At 37.1% G+C, this 20,973-nt stretch overlaps 1 pseudogene; it reads left to right on the top strand.

Annotated features, from left to right (window-relative positions):
• Positions 1 to 11,033: 11,033 nt before the first annotated feature.
• On the top strand, positions 11,034 to 14,185 carry LOC132644345 (perakine reductase-like; annotated as a pseudogene).
• Positions 14,186 to 20,973: the final 6,788 nt, after the last annotated feature.

The raw sequence follows: 20,973 nt of genomic DNA, 5'->3' as shown, positions 1-20,973 counted from the left end.
GCCTAGACTTATTTTCTTTAAAATGTGATGAAAAGGGGCATGAGTTTTCTTTCTTTTTTATTAACTTTATTTAGCTATGTTCGGCCAAAAATATGTATAATTGGATAAGTCTAAAAATGTTTATAAAATATACTTGGACTAATATTTATGTATTAGTGACGTCTTGAAATTTTAAGATTATAAGAATAAACATGATTCCCCTGACTCAAAATATATAGTGATACTATCTTTGAAAATCAATTATTCTAAGAAAGATAAATATTCTAGATATTATAAATATTTTAACATAAAATTAAGAGAAGAATGAAACTTATGGAATTAGTGATCAACACCCATTATACTAGAACTAATCCCACTAATTCCGCTACGGTTCACCTAAACTAAGGAAACAAAAATAAGACTAAATGTTAGCCCAGCAATCAAATACACAAGGAAAATAAAATAGCGGAAATAGAATCAAATGGATCAGCCCATTTTTGGGCTGCTGCGATCTGTAGCTGCTATTGGGCTTTGGCCCAGAAATCTTTTATTCGCTGCGGACATAGATTGACTCGAGAGCGAATATCACGTTGGGCTTTAGCCCAACACCGAATGCGGAGGGAGACGAGTCCCTTGGACTCGTATGCGAGGTTCATGCAAAAAAATGAAAGAAAAAGGATTAATAAGTAGGGATTTATAAAAAGGATAATTTGAATTTTTAATAAGGAAAGCAGTAGCTAAAGAAAGATATCATATAATCAATAAACGAAAACATCTTAAAGCATGTGCTTAAAGATTTAGCGAAATGCCACAGGAATTAAGGTGCAACACTTATAACGCATAAATAGTAGGCAGCACTTGTGTCAAAAAAAGGTTTGCAGCAGAACGAGGTAACAAGGCATGGCACATTTTATGAGAGTACACCAACTAATCAGAACTATAGGAAAGCACAACCAGTAGCAACTGGTGCTATCGAGCATGTGACGATGACAACCAGCTATTCTAAGAGGCAGATGGAGACCAGCCCTTTTTTTTTTAAAAAAAAGCAATAACCAATTCCTATCGAAAGGCAACAGATTTTCAATGGCAAAGTATACCCAAACAACAACTATTCTCTGGCCAAGCGTATGCTCTATCATTTTAAAGTTCAGCAACCAAAACAACCAGCACCAAAACAACCAGCTATGACAATGAACTCGTCAAAGCAACAATAATTAAGACAGAAGTTTAAAGAGATTTAGGATGTAGAGCTATTTTTACTACTGTTTTAAATCCTACGAGCAGCTGGGTTCTTGAGGAAGGGATTTCAATATGACATTCGAATGTGTTACCAACAGCCACAATCAGAGACTTGCAGCTCTAAACAACCGATTGAAACACGAAGTGTCAATGGATACTTGGAATATCAAGTTTCAGAATTTCAACAGATTCAACGGAGAAAACAAACCAAATTGTGATAATATAAATTTAAATAGATTTAGATCTGTAGGAGAAACTGTTTTAGGCAAAAAGGTGTGTGGAGTTTTCATGAACAAAGAGACATGGAAGCACATCTCACAATTGAAATATGATAAGAATTGGATAAAAAATATGATAACTCAAAACTTGCAGGTTCATTCTAACTCATTCTTAAGCAGGAGTTGACACTCAAACTCAGAGAAACTATCTTATCTCACATGGCATATTGCGACACCATCTAGAGAGACATAAGGACAAATTTCAAATCATCTTTTATGCAAAAAAAAAAAAAAAAAAAAACACTCAGAGATACCACACATCTAAAGGTGACTGAAGTTAAATCCTGATCCTCATTAACCCTATTTGAGATTTAGTTAGCTGAGTGAATCGGATACGCTTACTACTAATGCCAACAATTGTCAAATTAACCCATAAATCAAACGAAGACCTTGGCGATATCATATTAGGCTAAAATGGATGAACTTTGCTCAAATTTATTAGTTATGCCATTTTTACTCTACTGAGCCATATTTAGGTATGAAGTCATATCTACAGGGTGCAAAACAGTATAAACACAGGTTGGCATTTTAATTAAAATCAAGTAATGCACACAGACAAGTTCTCATACTTGTTTTAGACATGATGAACTTATGCTAGGGTTAATAAAGAACTCCAAGTAGCAAATTGGTATTGTGTTCAGTGTTTAAAAAGGCAGGGGCGTAAGGCGGGGCGTTTTACATATGCCTCAGTGAGGCGTAAGCCCCGAGGCACGGGGCGTAAGCCTCATGGGTATTTAATTTTTTGTATTTCATAAAATAATATAATTATAATAAATATTTTTAAATAGGTAAAATTACATAAAAAATAAAAGAAAAGTATATATATATATATATATGTAACCTTGCAAGTATAAACAATACAATGAAATAAAAGCTATTATGAAATGCAAATCAACTCTAACATCTTAACTTTCAAACAATGAAAAAATCACAATTTGTTAAAACAATATTACTATCATACTATTTATTGTATCTCCCTATAAACAACTTTTTCAGTATTATAATTGAAACGTAATTCCTTCATGAATAAAAATAAAATTATTTTCAAATAGAGAAATAATAAAATATGATAATTTTGATACATAGGACAAAAGACCAATGACAAGTGAAAATTCACAATTCGGTTATGTATTCTTAAAAGAAATATTAAGTGATATTCACCCTCACGATGTTCTCATATAGTAAATATGCAATACTACGACTTGTTATTTGAGTTATACCCAATCTTCTTATTTCGGTAAATGAAAAATTATTAAGTATCAATCATTTGTTAAAGAATTATGAGGGTCAACGGTTTTAATTAAGGAATTTAACATATAATTGTGTAAGACCTGTTAGGCGAGCCCCGAGCGTTGGGCGTTAGGCGTGTTTAGGGCGTACAATCGGGCGCTTAGGGCGTAAGCCTCGCAGGAATTAAGCCCCGCACGTGAGCCCTGGGGCATTTTGCTAGTGCCCGCCCCGGGGCGAGCCCCGAGGCGAGTCCCAGAACTGTCTTTTAAAACACTGATTGTGTTAACAATAAACCATATAGGCGAACAAGAGGGTGGATGAAATAGCACACTACAAACTAAACTAAACCATCCAGAACGTCATTAACAACATGATTTGATCGATAAGGGCAATACCGGTCTCATTAAACTAAGCAGGATCCAACAATAAGCGAAACGTATGCTATATCAGGCTATCGCTAATAATGCAGTAACTAGGCAGTAAACACAGACACTCCAATCATGTTGAATGGCTACTAACAGGAAATAAACTAAAGCAGCACATGAAAATCATGTTAAACTGGACGATATTAACATCGACCAGTAACTAACCTAAAACAAATAACTAAAATGCCTAATCACACTGAACTGCTAACATTCATAAGTTTGCTATAACAATAACTGATGTCCATTAATCGTGCTTAAGTCGTTACTAACGAAGGATAACCAGAAATAGCAATTAGTACACATTAATTATGCTTAAACTACAATTAACTGGGAATTAAAACAAACAGCGATCAAAACACACAACAACTAAGGCATGACAGAAACTACCAACTAAGACTAAATAGGAAGAAAAACAGCTAAAGGAAGCAGATTTACCGACCTTTTTCGGGTGCAGCGAAATGGGTGCGGGATCTCCGATATACCTCGAAACAGCTACGACCTCCGAGTTTGCATAGACTCGGATATGAAACAGTAACATGACCAAAAAAATGAGAATAAAACAAATGATTCGACGCTTCGAATATCAAAAAACAGTGAGTTAATACTTTAGGGGAAATTGAGGCGGCTAGAACTAATATTTTTTAAGGGGATTTGGGCGGCTGAAATCCTCTCTCAATGACTCAATCTAGCAATTATTTATAGGGGAACTGTTAGGGTTTTGGGTTTGAAATATCTGGGTGGGATTTGAAAACCAAGATTCAAAGTCGAGTCAAAGCTCCTACTAAGTCTGAACGTTGGAGAGCTTTTCATGGTTGAAATCTGACGGGGAAAGGACGAGCATTAATTGCCGTTCCCCGAAATGGCCATGCACGGCCTGGGTTCGCGAAAGGAGCTCTGCGATTTTCCGTTCTTGTTCTTGAAGAGAGAGAGAGGGAGGAGGGGAAAGGGCGCGTCAAGTTTTTCACGGGAAAGGGGTGGACAACTCTGTCCATGGCTAAAGGTAGGCTAGGTTTTTGCTAAAAGTGGCGAGGAAGAGAGGGCAAGGGGGTGGTGTGTGCGGCGGATGAAATGAAAAAGGGTATAACCCTAGTGTTTCAAATCTGTTGAATCGGGTCGTGGGCCAGCTGAAACATGGGCTGGGTGAATAATAAAAAATATATGGGCTGGGTCGATTTAGGCGGGTAATGGGCTGGGCAGATGAATTAACATGTAGGCTGGTCTGAAAATATTGTTGTTGATTGGGCTTGGATTTGGGTTAGATGAATTAAAATATGGCTGAATGAAAGAAATAATTTGAACTTCTAAATTTAAGTAAAAGATCTACTTTAATTAACTATATGCTAACATGTGCCAAAATATTACCTAATAAAAGTACATATTTATTAGGGCTCAGATAAAAATAAAATTATATGACGTCGTGAATAGCCGTGCGATAATATTTTTAAAATTCAACAATAAATAAACGCTATTATTAAATTGCGCAAAATAAATGTGATGCGTGTGCATAGGATGGTAAAAATGCTGAAATGATAAAAATGCGAACTATAATAATACTGGTAACAATAATAATAATAATAATAATAAATAATAATAATAATAATAATAATAATAGTAATAACAATAATAATAATAAGGATAAGGATAAATAACAAAAATAATAACAGCTACTGACTGCAATAGAATAACGAAACGCCGGTATTAATAAAAGCTAATAATTGTAGTAAAATATGAATAATTATTTTTAAAGTTTCCAAAAATACTAGAAGCGTAAATAGAATATTTAGGAGGAAAGGTGGGACAAAATTGGGTGTCAACAACGGTAATATCTTCAATTGCCTTTATCTTGTCCGGGCTGATCTCGATCCCTCGATTCGATACCATGAATCCGAGAAACTTACCCGATCCGACACCGAAGGCACATTTTTCCGGGTTCAGCTTCATGTTGTATTTCCTTAGTATGTCGAAAGTTTCCTGCAAATACTTTAAATGGTCCCCTGCTCGCAGGGACTTAACAACCATGTCATTTATATAAACTTCCATTGATTTTCCTATTTGGTGTTCGAGCATGCAGTTGACCAGCCGTTGATAGGTGGCTCCGACATTTTTTAAGCCGAAGGGCATTACATTATAACAATATGTGCCGAACCTAGTCACAAAAGAGATTTTTTCTCTGTCCTTTGGGTCCATCTGTATTTGATTGTACCCGGAATAGGCATCGAGGAAACTCAGTGTCTCGTGGCCCGCCGTATGATCGATGTTGGGCAAAGGAAACGAATCATTCGGGCATGCCCTATTTAAATCTTTGTAGTCTATGTACATTCTAAATTTGTTTCCCTTTTTAGATACTACTACAACATTAGCTAACGAGTCCGGGTATTTAACCTCCTGAATGGATCCCATTTTAAGGAGTTTAGATACCTCATCTTTGACGAACGCATGCTTGACCTCGGGCTGCGGCCTTTTCTTTCGTTTAACTGGAGGGAAATTTGGGTCCAGAATCAGCTTGTGCGTTGTCACCTCCGGTGGGATACCTGTCATGTCTAAATGGGACCAAGCCAAACAATATGAGTTATTTTTAAGAAATTCATAAAAATTTTCTTGAGCTCGGGGGTCAACCCCGTGCCCAGGTATACCTTCCTGTCAAGTAGATTAACGAATAGTATGATTTGCTCAAGTTCTTCGACCGTGGATTTAGTGGTATCTGAATCATCGGGTACTACGAAAGATCTCGGGACTCCAAAGTCGATTTCTTCATCTAGCATGTTCCTATCCCAGTCTTCCGAGGACACCAGGATCGGAACCTGTGATTGCTATTTGGCTTCTTCCCCTCTGTTTGACTTTCCGTCCTTCAATACTAGAGCCTTGGCCACCACAACCGCTTCTTCGATCGCGAACATTTCCTTTGCAGCTTGCTGCTCACCATGAACGGTTTTGATCCCTTCCGGGGTCGGGAACTTTAACGCTTGGTGCAGAGTTGAGGGCACTGCTCTCATATTGTGAATCCATGGTCTTCCAAATAATGCATTGTATCCCATGTCTCCCTCTATCACACAAAATTTGGTCTGCTGCGTGGTTCTAACTGTGTTGATCGGTAAAGTGATCTCACCCTTCGTCGTTTTGCATGCCATGTTGAATCCGTTGAGGACTCGGACTGCAGGTACGATCTAGTCTAGTAGTACCAGCTGCTCGATGACTCTCCATCGGATGATATTAGCCGTGCTACCTGGATCAATTAGCACACGTTTAATTCTAAATTTATTAACGAGGACAGATATTACCAGTGCATCGTTGTGGGGCTGAACGATGCCTTCTATATCTTCATCATTGAACGAGATAGGACCATCGGGGTCATAACTCTGGATACGCATTTCTCTCGTTTTGAAAACTTTGGTGCATTTAATTACCGGCCCTTGGGGAATGTCCGCTCCCCTCATAATCATGTGGATCACCTGGTGAGGCTCTTCCTGTCTATCTTGCTTGTTGGCATTTACGTTCTTGAAATGAGTTTTGGCCCATTCACTTAGGAATTCTTGAAGATGACTTAGATTAAACAGACGAGTGACTTCCTCTCTTAACTGTCGACAGTCTTCGGTTCGAAGACCGTGGGTGTGATGGTACTTGCAAATCAGGCTCTTATCCCATTTTTCCTGGTCAGACTGAATTGGCCTCAGATGCCTTGTTTCTCTGTTGTGGATAACGACTGCTGCTATGGTCGCCACATCGACGCAGAAATTATACTCCCACAATCTTGGGGCTTCTTTACTTCCTGATGATCTGTCGATAGCATTCCTGTTCATCAATCTTCGATTCCTCGAGCCATGATCATTCCTCCTATCATTTTTGCCTAATTCACCGTTGTGCATATTACCCCTTCGATCGAGTGGATAAGGTTGATATCTATCGTGTGATGGTCTCAGTTCCCGATCCATCGTTCTTCTCGATCGATCATTCCCCCTACCGGGATGCCACGATCCCGATGCAGTTCTCAAAATCTTATCATCCTCGACCATAATCTTCGATTGGTACCTGTTGTGCACATCGGCCCGAGCGATTGCCGGGTATTCCTCCAGATTTTTCTTCAACTCCAAAGATGTGATCGAGCTTCTTAAGTTGAGCCCCTAGGTAAAAGCTTGAACGGCCCAATCATCTATAACCGATGGCTGATCCATACGCTCCATTTGAAACCGGGCCACAAACTCACGGAGGATTTCATCAGCTCGCTGTTTAATATTGAATAAGTCCGATTTCCTAGTTTTAACCTTGATGGTCCCTGCATGAGCTTTGACAAAAGCATTTGCAAGCATATTGAACGAGTCAATTGAATGCTCGGGTACCATATCATTTCTCCCTTGGATAGGGTTTCTCCGAAATTCTTAAGTAGTACCTACTCCCTCTCGTCTTCAGCAAGGTCATTGCCTTTAATGACACATGTGTATGCGGTCACATGCTCGTTTGGGTCAGTAGTCCCATTATACTTCGGGATGTGCGGCATGCGGAACCCTTTTGGGATCGGTTTTGGTGCAACACTAGGTGGGAAAGGCATCTGAACAAATGTCACGACCCGAATAGGGCCGCGACGGGCACCCGGGGCTAACCACCGAGCACCGCTCGTTCTAATACTCATCTTACTCATTTATTGCCCTTTTACCAATTTTATACACGAATTGTAGGAAAATCATATTTTATATAGAAACATAAATACTTATATACATTTGCCTCTCGGCCATCAAAATAATATATACATAATAATAACATCTTGTGAGACCATCTAACCCACACTGCGCGTCTACGAGCCTCTACTGACATATTATACATATAGACGGAACAAGACTCCGTCGTGCGCGAAATACATAAAGGAACCAAAGGAATAAACATAAGCACCTCCGAACAATGGAGTGCTCTCAATCAGCTGACAGCTACTAAGAATCTGGATCAAGCTCACCTCCCTGTCTACCTGTGGGCATGAACACAGCGTCCGAAGAAAACGGACGTCAGTACGAACATTGTACTGAGTATGAGAGGCATAAACAATGAAGAAAGACAGTGATAATATAATGTGAGCATCAATATGAAACATCTGAATCTGAATGACAATCATAAAAGAAGTAATGCATGTTGTCTTACTAATCATACTCATCATAATCTCATATATGCATAATATGCAAGCTGCCCGTCCATATCGGAACGGTGTGATAATCAATAACATTAGCCCGCGTCCAGGCCTCCCGCGTCCGGGGTACCATCTCATGCCGCCCACTAGTGGTGTCTGCCCATGCCAAAAGATCATGGTGTATCCGTATAGCTGCCCGCCTTGGCGGTGACTGCCCGGCCAACTAGGCGCGGTGTAATATGATCATGACATGCTCATAAAAAATACTTGTAATAATATGCTTATCATAGTACATGCATAAGACTCAAGATCAACTATACTCTGTCGGGGTGGCGTAAGGTCGTGATCCCCCGATTTCATTATGGAGCAATTATTGACATTCTACCTCACCTTGAAGGAATTAGTACATAAGGTGAGTGTAAGAAATAAATAGCATCATTATCAATATGGCATCATCATATCATATCTCTTATCTCTTATCTTATATAGACATTTATGGACTTAGGCTTCTAGCTTTCCGGAAAATAGGAACTCATAAAGAGGAAAAGAACTTATGCTATAGGATTCATGCCATTAGAAAGAAAGGACTAGTCTCACATACCTTTGTCGTTTAGCTATGTTATCGTTCACTTGCCCTCCCCCAATGTCACGTCGTTACCTTCACGGGAGAATTTGTATTAACATTAGTTAATCGACTATAAGAACCCGTCGTAAATTCTAGAGAAAATTGGGCAGCATTTCCCCTGTAAACTTAACAATCCTCGAAATTCCAACTTAGCCAAACATCAATCAAAATACCAACAACAACAATACCAACAATTTCATATCAAACTAGGATTAAATCCATTCTTAAATTACTCCCAAAATAGCCCAACATGCATTCGGATTCCAATGCTTGTATACACTTCTTTATTTTCGTATATCCATAATATAACAACAACAACTACCGCCAATCCCCCGATATTCCATCCCACAAAACAGTCCATAACGACCATAAAACAGTCCCCAAAATATCATCGCAATACAACCACAAATATTATACCAAATAGCTCCAAAATACAGTCATAAAATAGCCACGAAAATTACATAAAACAGCCCCAAAATATTGTCACAAAACAGCCACGAAAATTACATAAAACAGCCCCAAATATCGGCACAAAACAGCCCGGTATACGCTTTGTATACAATATCTTTATACACTTTATTCTCTCAAATTCAAGCACAACAACTTATCAACAACATCAACAACAATATCAACAACCTCATATAGCAATATAAGCACCTAGAAATCTCTCAAAGTTCCAATAAAAAAACAACCCTCAAGGCAACCATATCAACCAACTAATCTATGGCTTCATAACATAATTCCCTTCACTTTAAACTAGGGAATTCTCCCATGAATAACTTAATTAACAAGAATAGAGTTTATTACATACCTTATTGCCCAGAAAACTCAACTAAAATCCTAGCTCCAAGCTTCAATAATCAGCCACACATCAAGCACCAAATACTATAATCCTTTCCTAACTAGTTTCCAATTTCCTAAGATGAAATCTTGCTTTGATTTGGAGGAATTCAACTTGAAAGATTTAGAGAGCTTTTAGGAGGGTTTGGGAGGGTTTAGAGAGAGTTTAGAGTGAGAGAGAGAGGTAGAAAATGAAAAAAATCAGATTTTTTTCCGGTTTTTAATTTCTGATTTTTACTGTTCACCGGATACTGTTCATCCGTGTCTACTATTCATCCGTGTCTACTGTTCACCCGCAGAATTATTTCATGGACTCAATTTTTTTTTTCTGAGGTGTAACAACAAACTTCTTCGAGTTCGGTCCTTTCAATACCGGGGGCGCTCCAGGAATTTGATCAACCCTTGCGTTATAGTTTTCCACCTTCTTGTCCCTGGACTATACTCGTTTCGTCAGTTCCTCGAGCATTCTTATCAGCTTGACATTTTGTCCGAGGTCGTTCTCGTTGTTCCAATCAATGTGCCTTTCCTCGGTTTCCTCAGTCTGTTCAGATGAAGCAGCGTTGGGTGCTCGATTCTGATTTTGCAATTGCGCTATAACCACTTACTAGGCTTGCAATTGCGCCATAGCCATATCCAACTGGTTCCAGAGTTGTTGCAATGTGGCTCCATTATCCCCATCTACTGGTACGTCTTCCACTGACGACCTGATTTGGTCAGGATCGATTGGCGGCACGTTATTGTTAGGTACCCCATTGTCGTTTTCCTCGTGGTGGCTTGATTCAGCGTGAAAATTGACAGAATGAGAGCCTGACATATCGGGTAGACCTGAAATCAAACTTCAAAGAACAAGTATAAAAATATCGAGTGGTATCAAAACTCGTATTGAACCACCACTATTATCCTAGGCCCCACGGTGGGCGCCAAACTGTTTAACCTAAAAATGGTTAACAATTAAATTTGTACGCGGTGCAAAGGAGATGCGGTTTGATTTAACACGATTGAGTATTATGTGATAAACAATGAAGTAAATACAGATGTAAAAGATCTAACCACAGTAGGTAGTGGTCGGCCTCGGGTTCAGGGAACCGAGATCGAGCTATAATGGTTGTGTAGTGAAAGATGAACAGTAGTGAAATACTTAGAAAGATGAATGAACACTTTGCTAATTGTATTGCCTTTTGGATTTGTGCGTATGAAAAGAACTGCCCAAACGAAGGTGGACTCCTCTTTATATAGTAGAGGAGTCCTAACCCTAGTACAAGTCTAAATAAGGCACATAATCTTTTGGTAACTGATGGACGAGATCGATGTCGAAATATCCGGCTGATGGCGGATATTTCGGTCTTCCCATTATGGTGATGATCAACTGTCTTCTCATCGTACCTCGGTGTCCAATTTCAACCGAACTCAACGACCGAGATCAATTCCTATGTCGGGAAACTGAGGATATCCTTGTCCTCGGTTTTACCCGTATACAGTAATATTACAAAATTTATGTACACGAAGAAGAACCATATATGTTTTATTTAAATGTTTATTATTATTTTTATTTTTTATTTTTACTTTGAGAAATGGTGTAGTTATATAATTTATTTTAAAGTCATTGTAAATTGCAAGAATAAAGATTGATCTAAAGAAGATGATTACATGTTAATTCCCAACCTTTTTCTCTATGGAACCAATTTTTACGTCTGTGTATTTATAGAAACAGCCGAGTAGTTGTAATTTTCTTTTATTATTTGTAGTTATTTATTTTATATTATTTTTTATGTAGGGAGAAACTCCCAATAAATATTTAAAAATCTTGACTTATGTGTGTGTATTTTACAAATATTATCTATTTATAAAGTCGGGCCATCTGGAAGCTTTCATGGACAACATGTAACATGGAATATTGCTTTTTTCATTTTTTGGTTTAAACATGCAACCATTGCTTGAGGGATGATATTGTTACGATATATATAAAATTTAGTAAATTATTGGTGTCTTTTACAACCACGTGAAGCGTGGACTAATTCACTAGTAATAATAATAGATAGATAGAAATTAATTTACTTAGGGCAGATTGGTACCTTGAAATGGGACAAATGCAGTATTCTTGAAATTATCTGTGTCTAGAAATAGAGTTACGAATACGGCTTATATAGGTTTTCCGAAACCGACTCAACTTTTTATTTTGTCACTTTAAAATAACTCATTTTTATAAACTTTAAATTTAAAACGGAAAATGATCAGATTTGACTTAACTCTAAGAAAAAGACTATATTTGCTATTCGTTACTGAGCGTAAGATCGATAAGATTTAATTAATTTTATCTTAATTTTGTAAATGAACAAGTAATTTAGAAATATATTTTCAATAATGTGGCCAAGTAATATGGAACGGAGAGGGTAAGATGAGAAAGATTCAAATAATTTTATCTTGGTTTGTAAAGGAATAAGTAATTTGGACATATATTTTTAGTAACGTGACCAAGTAATATGGGAAGGAGAGGGTAAGATGGAAAAGATTTAATTAATTTTATCTTGGTTTGTAAATGAACAAGTAATTTGGACGTATATTTTTAGTAATGTGGCCAAGTAATATGGACGGAGGGAGTACTTCATTTATTAATTTTTAAAGAACGTGAAAAATCAAAAGTGAACAAGTAAAAGTGCACGGAGAAAATAAATATGTGTCGAAGAATTAAAATTGAAGTGCATACGTGTATACATGAGAGGAGAATAAATATTCAGTGCTATGACATATGTTCACGTGAGATCTTGTCTGAAGTTCACCCAGAAACGATAAGGAGAGCACATGCAGTTCATCCTATCACTGCTGTACAGCCGGAGTATTCCCTATGGACGCGTGACATTGACAATTGAGGATGACATAATTCCAGTTTGCAGGTTTCTCTATACTCCGTTACACATTTTGAAAAAGAAGAAAAGAACCTCGAAATCAAAGACAAGACTAACTGGACTTTCTACTAGTTAGTATAATTTGGAGTGCTATCTAACTGAAAAAAGGGCACATTCCCGGGAGATATTTACTAATCATTTTTCTTGTTGTCCTTTTGTACGAGAATGTATTATTTCCTCTCTCCCTATTAAAATTATGAACCACTAAATGGAAAGTTAATGGATAGTGATGCTGAGAAATTTTCAACATGCTTTTCAGTACTCTCATTCTATCTTTATTCTAATAGGAAGCTTGGAATTGGGATTGTTCCATATGGCCCTGTTGGACGTGGGCTTTTTGCTGGAAAAGCGGTTGTTGAAAGCTTGCCCGCTAACAGCTTTTTGGTAAGAAAACAAACAGCTGTTTATCTTAATTCTAAATTCTTTCTACTTTTCATTATTATTAATGTATTTTTGCATTGAATCCCTTTTTCTTACACTCTTATGAATCTGGATTCATTTACTCTCTATCAGACTACACACCCTAGGTTTACTGGAGAGAATTTTGAAAAGAACAAATCTATATACATCCGTATGGAAGGAATAGCCAAGAAACATGGATGCTCTCCTGCTCAACTTGCTATTTCATGGGTCCTTCATCAAGGGGATGATATTGTACCTATTCCTGGTAAGAAATTCTTCTCGTAGCTGCACTAATACAAAGATGATCATAGAGTAGTTGTAAAGAAAGAAATGTGAAAACAGCTATAATAGGTAAGAAAAGCAAGGTTCTCTGCTAACTGACTATGTCATCAAAATGCTGAAGAAGTGAGAATTGTTTTTTCAGGATTTTGGCTAGTGGAAACAGCCGAATGAGTAATTATGAATATAGGCGCATTAACGAAGATAGACTTTGTACAGCATTTGAGAGGCTGAGAGGTGTAGGGGGGATATGTTATTCATTAATCTTGACATGATTGATAACTAGCTGCTATTAAGTTTGGTAATGCCATTTAATGTAGTATTGTCATTTATCCAGAGATAGACAAACTTTATCGCATGAAAGCTTTGTGTATATGCACTCCATTTCTCATTTCTCAATCTGCAAAACTAGCAGTAGCACTCACTTGATACTTTGTTAACCAGAAGATTTGTAGGTTGTATGCCATTATAAAATCTAAAAGACAAAAAAAAAGAGAAAGTTGTGCAATATTTCCGTTTTAAATTTTTCTGCCTCAAGAAATGGAGAGCATCAAGAAATCAGACGCCGTTACAAATTGTGCTTTGATTTCTTAAAGACACGACGTGTGAATACTGAGTTAGCCTCCTCTCTTATTATAGGTACAACCAAGATAAAAAATCTTCACGATAATGAGAGTAAAGCTCATAGAGGAAGACGTAGAGGAACGTTCTGATGCAGTGCCCGTTGGTGAAGTGGCAGGGCAGAGAACTGGCGAGGCTCTTTATAAGGCAACATATAAGTTTTCCATTACACCACCACCAACAAAATGATCAATGCTGTGCTATTGCAAGTGCAGGCTTGACTCTTTTGCATGTTGTTTATCGTTTCCCTCTTAAATTTAGGATATGTCTGCTTGTGTTTTATCTCGGGCAAAGTTGAGACTATATTAGCTACTCCATATTTTTTTTCTGCTAGAATTATTATTTGTGGAGTGATCAAACAGTGGACCCTATTATTAGGCCTAAGGCTTGACTTGGTCCATAAAGTATCAATTTGTGGCTTTGTGCTAACTGTATCAGTAGTGTGTGACAAAGGAAAGATTGCTTTCAAAAAATGAAAGATAGAAGAAAGGGACAATACTTTTTTGAGCAAAAAGGTGTAATCATTAAAAAAAAAAAAAAAAAGAAGAAGAAGAAGGGATTTGGGCATATTTTAGGAGGAAATGAAATCTCTTGTCCTCTTACAATTTGATTATTCAGGTTAGTATATAAAATGAATTTTGCAAGTTGAGATGGAAAAATATGTATTAAGCCCTTCAGTTATTAAATAAAAATATATTAAGATTGTTGCTATTTTGACAACATGTTCGTGTAAAAAGGAATTTAATAATCTAATTCTTAGTGTTAAATCTTTAAGAGTATTTCAATCTCTTAACTACAAAATGTTGATTATGAAACACATCAATCACTTATCTTAGTTTTGTCACTTTTAACTAAATGCCTTATAGTTTCTTTAATATATGATACTTTAAAGTTACTTAAATTCCGCCAAATCATACTTTTTAATATATTCAAAATAAATAAAATTTTGGAAATTTGGTTAAACATGCCCTTAAGCCTCTGTTTGGATGGTTTGTTTCCCCTAGTTCATTAATGTACAGTATGGTATTGTATTGTACTGTATTAATGAACATTATGTTTGGATAAACTGTATCGTTTCTTGTGGTTTAATAACATTTTTATTGTTTGATTTGACTGTACGCTACTATATAATAACATGTAAGTTTATTAGAATACCCTTAACTAATATAACTATTAAAAATATCAACAATCACTAGGATAATCCCAATTACAAAGACAATAAATAACTGCTTTCTTCTCTTTTTTTTTTTCTTTGACTCTTTAACCTCGAATACAAGTGTTTGTTCAAGTTACTTTATAAAAAGAAAAAAAAAAGCTTGCGTGCCCTACATGAAGCTAGTGGCGGAGCCAGGATTTATGTCAAGGGGGTTCAAAAATATAAAGAAGCCATAAATGAAGAAGCTAAGGGGTTCAACGTCTACTATATATACATAAAAAATAATTTTCACCTTATATATACAGTGTAATTTTTCGCCGAAGGGGGTTCGGTGAACCCCCTCGGCTCTATCTACGTCCGCCACTGCATGAAGCTCTAACAAAAGCTTTCATTTCTCTCTGTTTGATCCACGCGTGTGCTGCTGATTTTTTCTCACTGCTTTAATATAATTGAGTTCCAACTGAGTATTAGTAAGTACGACTGAGATTTGAGGTGTTGAATAGCAATTCAGAGTGTTACCCTGTATGTAGGATGCACGTACATTATATAGAAGTGCATAAGGTGGCTGGGACACCACTTTTGGAAATGGGAAAAAAGAAAAAAAGCAAAATGAAAGCAGTAAAGAGACGTGCTTCAAACTTTGGTTTCTACCGATTTTTTGTTCCTTTATACTCCCTCTGTTTCAATACAAGTTTTGCAAAGGAGTTCACAAAGGAACTGACTTCAGACGTTTGAAGGAGTTGGAGGCAGAACTGACTTCAGTCTTTGGAGGGAAAATTAAACATCTAGTTTATAGTATATATTAATAAAATTAGGGTAAAGAATAAAATAGGAACTTTGAAAATAAGGAATATAATGGGGAAATAAAATACGTAACTACGGAAAAATCACCAAATCCTTAGTTATAAAAATTGAGATTTTTCATGGTTATATAACCATGAGATTACAACAGGTTTATAATACCATACAACATAATTTTAAGAACAATAAAAACAAACATAGTTTCATAAAAAAGATTAATAAACTACAGGAAACAACTTCCAAACAGAGGGGGTAAGGGAATTTTTGAATTTTTGACCAAAATGGTGTCCTTTTAGGGACAAATCCAATAAATGGGTTTGTCCGAATTTCTGTGACCAAAATGGTGAAAACGCACCCTTGACGGAGCGCCTTTAGTGTTCAGTTTTCACGTCTAAAAATAGACAGTCCGTTAAAAATATTTTCACTGAAGTTTCTTTGGGATCAATGAGCCTTCAGTTGATATGTACTTTGAAGAAAGACTCATCTTTCGTAAAGCACCTTCAGTGTAAACTTTAAAAATCAGAGAACCTGAAAATTTAATTTTTTTTTTGCAATGATATGACATTACATGGCAGACTTTCTAAACCTAAAGGCTCATACATCCGAGGGAGCCTTCCCTTAAAGAGCCTTCAACATTATTTTCCCAGTCCTCTATATCTGGAGCAGAATACATTGAATTCTCACCAATCTGAATATGGAGAAAAAGGGTTAGTGATTTTTTTCATTGTCAATTGCTCTTCCCATTGAGTAAATATTTACTGATAACCGATGTATTTTTGCAGGTCTAAAAAATGTCAAATGAATGTCGTGTTAGAGTTGCATTGTATTAGGGTGGTGATATAATATATGAATCTGACACAGTTAGATATAGTTGTGGTGCTCGTTCTGTTGTTAAACTTCCATTAAATGTTGAGTATGATTGGTTAGTTAGAAACTTACATATTAGAATGAAAACTAATCCGAATGAGTTAAGGCTTGTCATTTCTAGTAGATGGCCATTTTCTACCGTTCAAGGTAATGCTCGTTATTCTGAAATTCCCATATTTGACAATGAGTCTTTGCAATATTTTTTGGTGGCACCTGATACGGTGCGTTATATGATGAATCTTGATTTGCTAGAGATGTGTTACACCTCAGAAAAAAAAAAAATTGAGTCCATGAAATAATTCTGCGGATGAACAGTAACTCGGCGAACAGTAGACGCGGATGAACAGTAACACGGGAACAGTAGACGCGGATGAACAGTACTCGGTGAACAGTAAAAATCTGGAAAGTAAAAATCGAAAAATCTGATTTTTTTTCTTCATTTTTACCTCTCTCTCTCACCCTAAACTCTCTCTAAACCCTCCCAAACCCTCCTAAAATCTCTCTAAATTTTTCAAGTTGAAGTCCTCCAAATCAAACCAAGATTTCATCTTAGGAATTGGAAACTAGTTAAGAAAGGATTATAGTATTTGGTGCTTGATGTGTGACTGATTATTGAAGCTTGGAGCTAGGATTTTAGTTGAGTATTCTGGGCAATAAGGTATGTAATATACTCTATTCTTGTTAATTAAGTTATTCATGGGAGAATTCCCTAGTTTAAAGTGAAGGGAATTATGTTATGAAGTCATAGATTAGTTGGTTGATATGATTGCCTTGAGGGTTGTTTTTGATTGGAACTTTGAGAGATTTCTAGGTGCTTATATTGCTATATGAGGTTGTTGATATTGTTGTTGATGTTATTCTTGAATTTGGAAGAATAAAGTGTATAAAGATATTGTATACAAAGCGTATACCGGGCTGTTTTATGTAATTTTCGTGGTTATTTTGTGACTATATTTTGGAGCTGTTTGGTATAATATTTGTGGCTGTTTTGCGATGATATTTTGGGGACTGTTTTATAGTCGTTATGGACTGTTTTGTGGGCTGGAATATCGGGGGATTAGCTGTAGTTGTTGTTATATTATGGATATACAGAAATAAGGAAGTGTATACAAGCATTGGCATCCGAATGCATGTTGGGCTGTTTTGGGAGTAATCTAAGGATGGATTTAATCCTAGTTTGATATGAAATTGTTAGTATTGTTGTTGTTGGTATTTTGATTGATGTTTGGCTAAGTTGGAATTTCGAGGATTGTTAAGTTTACCGGGGAAATGCTGCCCAATTTTCTCTAGAATTTACGACGCGTTCTTATAGTCGATTAACTAATGTTAATACAAATTCTCCCGTGAAGGTAACGACGTGACATTGGGGGAGAGCAAGTGAACGATAACATAGCTAAACGACAAAGGTATGTGAGGCTAGTCCTTTCTTTCTAATGGCATGAATCCTATAGCATAAGTTCTTTTCCTCTTCATGAGTTCCTATTTTCCGGAAAGCTAGAAGCCTAAGTCCATAAATGTCTATATAAGATAAGAGATAAGAGATATGATATGATGATGCCATATTGATAATGATGCTATTTATTTCTTACACTCACCTTATGTACTAATTCCTTCAAGGTGAGGCAGAATGTCAATAATTGCTCCATAATGAAATCGGGGGATCACGACCTTACGCCACCCCGACAGAGTATAGTTGATCTTGAGTCTTATGCATGTACTATGATAAGCATACTATGATAAACATATTATTACAAGTATTTTTTTTATGAGCATGTCATGATCATATTACACCGCGCCTAGTTGGCCGGGCAGTCACCGCCAAGGCGGGCAGCTATACGGATACACCATGACCTTTTGGCATGGGCAGACACCACTAGTGGGCGGCATGAGATGGTACCCCGGACGCGGGAGGCCTGGACGCGGGCTAATGTTATTGATTATTACACCGTTCCGATATGGACGGGCAGCTTGCATATTATGCATATATGAAATTATGATGAGTATGAGTAAGACAGCATGCATTACTTCTTTTATGATTGTCATTCAGATTTAGATGTTTCATATTGATGTTCACATTATATTAACACTGTCTTTCTTTATTATTTATGCCTCTCATACTCAGTACAATGTTCGTACTGACGTCCATTTTCTTTGGACGTTGTGTTCATGCCCACAGGTAGACAGGGAGGTGAGCTTGGTCCAGACCCTTAGTAGCTGTCAGCTGATTGAGAGCACTCCATTGTCCGGAGGTGCTTATGATTCTTCTTTTGGTATATATGCATATTTTGGGCACGACGGAGTCTTGTTCCGTTTTTATGTTTAGTATGTCAGTAGAGGCTCGTAGATACGCAGTGTGGGTTAGATGGTCTCACAAGATGTTATTATTATGTATATATTATTTTGATGACCGAGAGGCAAATGTATATAAGTATTTATGTTTCTATATAAAATATGATTTTCCTACAATTCGTGTATAAAATTGGTAAAAGGGCATTAAATGAGTAAGATGAGTATTAGAACGAGTGGTGCTCGGTGGCTAGCCCCGGGTATCCGTCACGGCCCCTAGCTGGGTCGTGACAAGATGTATATTAAAACAGAAGTGTTGGATGTTGTTGAGCCCGCACACAATCTAAATGCTCCCTCTTTAAATCTTAATGAGCCACCTCTTGATCTTTATGAACCATCTGCAGATATTATGAGTAGTTTTCCAGATTTCCAAGTTTTACAAGCTTTTTGTCACGGGGTACAATACCACAAATTGATGTTCCATCCAATAGATATGGCCATGGGCGGAATAACTTTGGTACAAATTTTGATGTCGGTAATTATAATTGTCATGATTTTGGAGATGGTGCAGGAACTAGCAGGTCCCCTCAAGTTTCAGACATTCCAAGAGTAAACGAAATACAGGCTAGGGTAGAGGTTGATTCTCATGTCGATGCTCATTTCGGTGAAGGGGGTGATGATTCCGACAGCGATGTCCCGAATGATGCATATGAGTCGGATGAGATGGGTGACTCTGGTGATGATAATGATAATGATCAATAGCCATCCGATAATATATCACAAAACACACCATTTCACGGGGAGAACATCCCATTTCTCTACGATCTTCAAGATTTTCAAGAGGTGTATGCTTCTACCCGTGAATCAGAGGGTGTTGGCTGTAAAGTTTGGATGGATGATAAAGAATCTGATCTTGAGTCTGGGCAGTTGTTCCCTAGTAAGGAAAGATTAAAGACTGTTGTAAAACTATGGAGTTTGCGGGGTAACAGAGAGTTCACCGTATAGGAATCAAAAAAATTATTGGACTGTTAAGCGTAGGAGGTAGGAATCGGGATGTGATTGGATGCTCAGAGGTCGAAAAACACCAACAAATTTATGGATTATCGAAAAATACTATCACAGACATACTTGTCACATGGGTGTAATCCCAACCGATCATTTTGACTTGGATTATAAATTGATCTCTTCTTTGTTGTTAGCTTACCTCAAGATTAACCCTCAATACAAGGTTAAAGATGTCCAAACTACTGTTCAGGTTGCATTAAACATACATCGTCCTACAAAAGTCATGGCTTGGCCGAAGGCGTGCATTCAAGTCAATATACGGTGACTTCGATCAGTAATTTGCACAACTTCCAATGTACATGAATGCACTTCAACATTTTAACCTGGGAACAGTAGTGAAATGGTTGCATGCAGATCAATCAACAACGGAGGTAAGTGTTTTTAAATATGTGTTTTGGATATTTAAACCTTGTATTAAAGGGTTTAAAAGATGCAGAACTGTTATCTCCATTGATGGTACTCATATTTATGGAAAATATGACTTAAATATGTTAATTGTTGTGACTGCTGATGCAAATGGACAAATATTTCCACTTGCTTTTGCAATTGTTGATAAGGAGACCAAAGAAGCGTGGTCATGGTTTTTGTCGTACCTTGGAATTCATGTGGTAGCTAGTCGTAGAGGTGTTACATACATATCTGATCGCGCTCTTGGAATACTTAGAAGTTTTGATGATTTGGTTGAGTTGCATGAGCCGAATGCATATCTTCGTTTTTGTCTTAGGCACGTGAAGAGTAATTTGTTGTCTAAGTATCCTAACAAGCAGCTCGAGGGATTGATGTGGCAGGCCTCCATCCAACACCAAGAACGTAAATTCAAAGTTGTCATGCAATGTTTGAAAGATGCTAAGCCCGAGGCGTACAATT

This window comes from Lycium barbarum, chromosome 6, assembly GCF_019175385.1.
Source record: "Lycium barbarum isolate Lr01 chromosome 6, ASM1917538v2, whole genome shotgun sequence".
Taxonomy (NCBI): Eukaryota; Viridiplantae; Streptophyta; class Magnoliopsida; order Solanales; family Solanaceae; genus Lycium; species Lycium barbarum.
This window is presented reverse-complemented; position numbering and strand designations above follow the sequence as displayed.